This window comes from Sinocyclocheilus anshuiensis, unplaced genomic scaffold, assembly GCF_001515605.1.
Source record: "Sinocyclocheilus anshuiensis isolate Anshui unplaced genomic scaffold, SAMN03320099.WGS_v1.1 scaffold2481, whole genome shotgun sequence".
Taxonomy (NCBI): Eukaryota; Metazoa; Chordata; class Actinopteri; order Cypriniformes; family Cyprinidae; genus Sinocyclocheilus; species Sinocyclocheilus anshuiensis.
The window spans coordinates 51,952-59,879 of NW_015549717.1; positions in this window are offsets into that span (position 1 = coordinate 51,952).

Sequence of the window (7,928 nt, forward strand, 5' to 3'; positions counted from 1 at the left end):
TCTGTTTTGATGAAGAAACAAACTTGTCTACATCTTTGAATGCCTGAGGGTGAGTAAATAACTATTCCTTCAATATATTAAGACGTTGATGGTTAATGCAAAACACATCATCAAACAATAGACACATACTTAGATTATGAATGATGGACAAGTAAACAGCAAGCAAATACAAGCAAGGAAAATACATATTTTAACAAACTGCACAAAACACTTTTTTTGAATGGATATCAACATCAGTGAAAGAAAAGTGTTACTTTAAATCTACTCCTAAATCCACACTTTAATATTAAATGCATTCAGGATTTTTCATGTGCCAATTTAGGCAAAACATGCATACAACCCATTTTTCTGTTGGCCTAGAGGAAGTGGTAAAATCCATGACATACATTTGAAAAGTGACAAATTGCAGTATGTAACTTTTGAGGAAATATCTAACTTTAAAAAAAATATATCTATGACATTCATTGCCATCATTTTCTAAAGAAGTAGAATGATGAATTGTGTGTGAACAGACCTGAAGTCGCTACAGTTTTTCAGCAGCTTATTCTTTTAAAGGAACATTCTTAGTTCAATAGAAGCTGACCAAATTTGTGGCATAATGTTGATGATTACCATAAAACATTTCCCTTATCCCTCCTGTTTTTGAAACTATACTGTACATACATGATTTTTACTACACTCTCAAAAAAGACGTTAATTTTGGTGGTAGGTAAAACTAAAAGGTACATATTAGTATTTTAAAAGTATGTATTAGTACCTAAATTGTACATTTTAGTAGGCCTACCTTTTAAAATGGAACCACCCCAGTGACAATGTAATACTTTTTTTTTTTCTGTGAGTATATAAAACTGCAGTGATTGATTTTAAAGTGTATAAAAAATTAATTTGTGCTCTTTTTTGTTCCTCTCTTTATGTGGAGTTTCCCAGCAAGGACCAAATGGTGACAACATGTTCCTGGAAGCACAGAGGATTGAGATAAGCTATTCCACGTAAGCCAGATCACTAAAGCAACCAGAGGCCATGACAACACTTGTTTCAACACCTTGTCTCCTGACATGTTCAGATCAAAGCTCTTTGGTGGGCCTTCTCTAAAGAGTCACTGTCAGTTTTTTGTCCATAAAGCTGCCTTGAATTTCAAAACCCCGGAGAAGACATTGCGTTCATTCTGAAAACACTTGTTCCCTGAATACTCTGCTATTTGTTTAAAGCTTTGGGGGAGCTTTTTAGCAGATACTGGCTATTACTATGGCATCTTCATGTGTGGTGGTTTTGAACATGTAGAATCAGTTAAGATGAAAAAGTGTGTTTTTGATCAAAATAAACAAATGGGTTTAAAGGGAACTGAAGTACTTTGTATAGAACCATGTCTTTGAAGTGTGTAAGCGGCAGGGACACATGTGCCATCATGTGTTCATGCGGAATGTTCCATCATATGCTTTCAGTGTTCATGGGATTAGAGTGGATTTAGTGTAAATGCCTGTAATTTCTAAAAGGCTTGAGAGATAAAAGAAAGAAGACAGAAAGGGTTTAATTTTTTTATCACCACTATAACAGAAAACAAGCATGATGTATGTAAAATGCATGTACGTCATCATGATATATGCTCATATCAGACTAAAACTGTACATTCTGTAAAATATATAAATACAAAATGTAAATTCTCCTCAGTTCTAGATCATTGCGATTCCTCCTATAAGATAACTTTGTGAATTCATAGCTCCAGACTTACATAACATTATTCATGAGAATTGTCATTTTGTCTGAATAAATAAATGGAAGCTTCCAGATTTTACAGGTTTAAGCGCCACATAATAACTGCTGGAAGCACTTTTTTTATATAGTTTTCTCTTGAAATATTGAAGAGCTTTGATAAAGGCTCTGATATAAAATAAGTAATTTAGTGTGCAATATATGATGCACACTTACCGTACAGCAGTTTAACTTGATTTTTAGCAGTACGCATTGTAGGATTTGTTGATCGATACACTGAAATCTAATTTCATTCCAGAGTTGAATATAACAAAATTGTGAGTGAAAGGAACATACAGGTGCATCTCAATAAATTAGAATGTCGTGGAAAAGTTCATTTATTTCAGTAATTCAACTCAAATTGTGAAACTCGTGTATTAAATAAATTCAATGCACACAGACTGAAGTAGTTTAAGTCTTTGGTTCTTCACCATATTCTAATTTGTTGAGATAGTGAATTGGTGGGTTTTTGTTAAATGTGAGCCAAAATCATCACAATTAAAAGAACCAAAGACTTAAACTACTTCAGTCTGTGTGCATTGAATTTATTTAATACACGAGTTTCACAATTTGAGTTGAATTACTGAAATAAATGAACTTTTCCACGACATTCTAATTTATTGAGATGCACCTGTAAAGGGATAGTTCATCCAAAAATTAAAACACTTTGTCATTTACTCAAGGTTCTGTCATGCCAAACCTGCATGCTGCTATAGTTTTTTGTCTGTAGAGCACAAAAGGAGAATTTTTCTCTGTAACTCTGTATTAAAGGAATAGTTCACCCAAAAGAAAAATTTTCTGAAAATGTACTAACCTTAGACAAACATGTAGATGAGTTTGTTTCTTCATAAAAACAGATTGGGAGAAATTAAGCATTACATCACTTGCTCACCAATGGATCCTTTGCAGTGAATGGGTGCCGTCAGAATGAGAGTACAAACGGCTGATAAAAACATCACAATAATCCACACAACTCCAGAACATAGCCCAAGTTAACAACTTGTGAAGTGAAGAGCTGCATGTTTGTAATAAACAAATTCTTTAAACCTTTAAACTGTTGCTCCTCTATCCATAATATTGATTTCTCCAGTGCTGATGGCACCCATTCACTGTAGAGGATCCATTGGTGAGCAAGTGATGTAATAGTAAATTTCTCTGCTAAATATGTTCCAATGAGGAAACAAAATCATCCACATCTTGCTGAGGTTATATTTTCAGCAAATTGTCATTTTTGGCTGAACTATTCCTGTTTTTTTAATTATTATTTTATTTTAGTTTGTGGATAAGTGTGTATTTCTGAACTACTTTTATTTCCTGCATGGAAATGGAAGATAGAAAATGCTTTCTTTATTAAATAATTGCTTGCCAAACAGTGTACTGACTTTGACACAACAGTTCAGCTCTAAAAAAAGAAGAAAAAAATAGAAATTTCTCATATAATAAGCTATTCTTTTGCATATGGGCCATGACTGAACAGCTAATGAAAATTGGTTGATTTGTGTGTGAGCCCAAGTTTCCCTTGCCTGTGCCTCTCAATATATTTCATACAAGGACAAACACTGCAATGGTGCTCTGGGGGTTTTCATAACAACCATGTTATTCAATATGTCTTGCTTTTGCTTGGCGTCTTCCTTCATGATGAAATGAAATAATGTGTAGTGACAAAGTCTCTAAATGTGGCCTGTCAGTCGCTGTGTGACTGGGGCTGGCTAGTGTGAATTAAATCCTTTCACATCTTTCGATGTGTTGCTGTTCACCTTTTTTGGTCTCTCTCCCTATTTCATGTGCTCTCTTTGTGCCATAAGCTTCTTTTCCACCCCCACCCTTCTGGACGAGACATCCTGTGCATGAGAGAAATGGTGTTTTTTGTAAAAGCTGAACTAGTTGGTAAAGTCCTAACCATTGTAACGTTTAAACTGAAATCTGGCTTTGCTACACAGGAAGATGGAATGTCCTCTGACAGAATTACACTGAAGGAACTGAAAGTCAACAGTTAGAGGAAACCACGAATCTGTGTGCTTTAAGTAACTGATTTCTTGGGTTTCTTAGTCTGATGTGTGAAACAAATGCCATGTGTATATTTACTACAAGTTTCACTTCAAGTCAGACAGGCAGGGTTTGATCTGCATTAGCTTTCAGTTTTATACACAACTCATAAAAAAGTAAAATTGTACATATTTCCTAACAAATATAAATCGAATTAAATGTGTGTATATTTATGTTGATCTAAAAAGTTCATATTTTTGCAGGTCAGCAGTCTTTTAAATAAATCAATCTTCATGTTATGTTCATTTTACTGAGCTAACAAGGCAATCAAATTATGTAGCCAACTGAACTTTTAAAAAAGGAAATCTGTGCATCAAAGTAACTTTAATAGCCTCCATCTCTTGATTTCATCAGGTGATTTCAAAAGCCAAGAAGAAAAAAATGTTTTACTTTTAAAACCCTTGAAATGTAAAATCCAGACTTTCTGGCTAGATAGGTCAGCTTTTATTTATATCCACAGTATCTATACTTTAACTCTGCTATCATTCAGTACTTTTTACACATCTAGGGAAATACATAATGAAATATATAATAGAAATACATAATATACATAATTATTTATATTCAGTATGTATACAAATATGTCTAAATAATATAAATGAAATATATGTTGTCTTTCATGTTAGACCATTTAATTGATCGGTCTGTGTATGTGTTATATATGGAGTTATGAATTGTAGTGCATGGTGAAATCTCATAAAGCAGCCCTTTAGTAAAGGACACTCTAGTGCGCACAGAATTGCCAAGACAACCAGTCAAACTGTTGTCCAATTGTCCAACTGTCCAAATTACCTGAAAGATGATAACTGCCCTGAGTTTTCATGCAAATCTGTTTTTACAGACCCAGTCTCTACAGACAATAACATAAAAAAATCAGTGGGACACCGTTCGTTTTTGTTTGTTTTGTTGCACTTTCTGCTTGTCAATCATTTTCTTTGTTTACAGCTGACACTCCATATATGGAAAGGCTGATAGATGAAATTGTGGCATTTTTCTGGAGTTTGGAGTTTCCTAAAAGGAATAACAAGACAAAGAAAAATAAAGAGACAAAGCAAGATTGGACATCGGTGAAGCATTTCGTCACTGGAGGGAGATGAGAGCTTCAAAGCACTTGAAAACAAACGCAGAGTTTGCCTTGCTTAAGCTTGATAGGTAGCCTACAAATATGTCTGTAGAAAGAGGGGGCGTGTCTAAAGGCCAAGTATGATAACAATAGCCTAAATATTAGCATCCATACCAATGCACGATAACATTCTGTTTATTATAAGCATGCATTGCAATTATGCCGTCTGCCGCTTAAAATGCTCAGTCTATTAAAAGTCACAGGGATTCTGATTGTCAGTGTTTTTATTGTTCACCTGCTGAAAATAAAATCGTACTGAAAGTAATTGCAACCATTTCGTTCCTCTGTGCTGTGACTTTCTTGTTCTTATAGATTTAGAATCATTATTAGAACTTTAGTTGCCACTATAGTTATTGTCATTGTTATGAACAGGCCTTAATTCGGTTTTATCAAGTTTTGTGAAAGATCTAGAATGGCTTACATAGGTTGACCATCACAAATTCAACATGTAGCCATATAAAAATGTGTACACTTCTGTGCAAAACATTTAAAAACAGATTATTTTTAGGTTTTTGTCATACATTAGGGGAACTTGAAGGGAACTGACTTAATTCATCCAAGCATCCTTTATTTCGTCATGCAAACTAGCTCTAAAAAGTGACGTTATAGGATCATTTGTTTACAGATAATTTGTTTAGTGTGGCCACTTGTAAGTGTCCAACTACATTTTAGAGCTACTGTACATTCACAAGTGATGTGTACGATAACACACTGTATCCAAAAGATGGGCACATATTTGCATAGAAATAGGAAGCTGAACAGTAAGTTGTCTTGGCTCAGCCTCACCAAACTACTGTAGAGCTGATGCTTTGAAGTGTAGAGATGATTGTGGAACTCCAAAGCCTTCACTCCTGTCAGTCACTTGACTGTGTCCAAAATCAACTCCTTCAAGGTCCTGCAAACCATAATCTTACAGGGCCTTAAATGGAAGGCAACCCCTGACTGTTGTTGAAAAGTCTCAACAGAGGATTTACTTTGGGCTACAACTGAGAAAATTCAATTTGACACAGGATTTGATGGTCCAGTTCCTGAAGGCAATCATCAAGTTCATCACCTTCTGATAGGGGTCAGCCAGTGCAAAGGAGACATAACACTTCAACACATTATTTGCTCAGCAGAAAGAGTTTTTGAGCACTACTCTGAAGAAGCCGTTTTGGCTAAATGTTCATTCATTGCACTTTGGTCACTAAAACACTTCTGCTGACATCTAGTTTTTTTTGCACCTACCCCTAGGCTATTTACCTGTACAAATTCTCGAGACAGTATATAGTCAAATACAGCAGCACATTTAGCTATTTATGTTGAGTTTACATGCAATTCATACAAAATCAATGCATGAAAAACATTTTGTCTTAATATTCACTGCACTTTCTTCTCTCTCTGTCACTACACTGCACAACTTGTATGTTTATATGATTACTGGATTTCCGCCGTTATGTTCGGAAACAACAGACCAAGTAAACTGCCTAATAAATGCAAACTTCATAAACTCAGTTCTGACTTTCATACCAGTGAGAATCTTGTGTTAGTTTGTAGCCTGAGAGCTTCTACTCTTCTCTCATATAGGCCACATCCCGACAGTCATTATAACATAAAAAAACTCAAGCAAACCCCATTACAACTAATTGCATGCATCACAACTGAGAAGACAGAGACAGACATCAAGATACATATAAGATAGAATGAGAGCCTTTTTTTTAATCTTTGAAGGCATTTCAATCTTCAGTTTTACACTGTGGAATTTCTATTGCTTATGCTCTTTCCATTTTCACAGTTTATTCTTTCTTTGCTAGACGTAGTCTCTTTGCATGAACAAAAGAGTTTATTAGTGCCACTTTTCCAACAAGAATGAACACTAACAACAACAACAATAACAAAAAGAGGTTCTGTTCATAATGGCTTTTAGTTAGAATTAGAATTAGCATTAATGTATGATCACATAATCATCTTCAGACTGTCATTGTGGTTTAACTAGTCTCATAATCACTGCTGCAGACTCTTCCCTGTTCATGCATGATGATGCTTGCATGACTCCCTGATATTCTTGCATTAGATAGAGCTTCCTGTGATTTTCACTGTGCCATTTCTTCCCCTCAGTGTTTTTGAAGGTGGATTTGAACTCAGTGACACTGATATCCATGTTATTTGATAACTGTATTACATGTTAATCTAAAACAGAACACATTATGTTCCTTGTCATCATTTTTGAATGAATGGTAATGAAATAATGGGATTGTAAGGAGTTGAATGCCTATACATCTGCCCTTCATAAACAACTGATTGCGTTACCCTTGACCCTTTGCTTTGATCACACCACCTTCTCTTTTGGGCAACACCAATTATACTTCTGTAATGTCAGTGATATAACAACCCAAAATACTGGGGTTATTTTGTGGTTGATCTCCATTGTAAGATAATTCAAATGCTGACAGGAAAGGAATAACAGTATAGTGAACACGTGTTTGCTTTAAATATCCACACAAAAAATATTGTATATTGTATTTTTCATGTTAATGTAAAAAAGTAATTGGCTGTTATAAAACAAAATATATGTAACTTCTTTTCTCAGAGTAGAGTGATTCATGAAGTGTCAAAAGCACCTGAAGAAGCTTTTTATTCAAAAGTAGAGGTGTTGTGTGAATACATGCTATTGAACATTTGCTGCAGGGTTTCTGTGGGTCTTAAAAAGTCTTAATTCTTCCTTCCACAAATTATAGCCTTAAAAATGTCTTAAATCTGACCAGAAAGTCTTACATTTATAAAGTCATGACATTACAAGTCAGCTTGTGCTAAAATAAAGAATAAGTATCTGTCAATGGGATAAGCAAATATGTTCCCTTTAAATTACGTTGACTTTTCCAAGCCCATTAGCAGATATTTATTCTTGTTTTAATCACAAATTCACGTAATTTTGAACAGTTTACCATACAGCAAGACTTTTTATCTAATGCTATTGATTTAAGAATTTTTGCACTGGCAAATAGGGCACTTTTTCCATATTCTAGTGCTT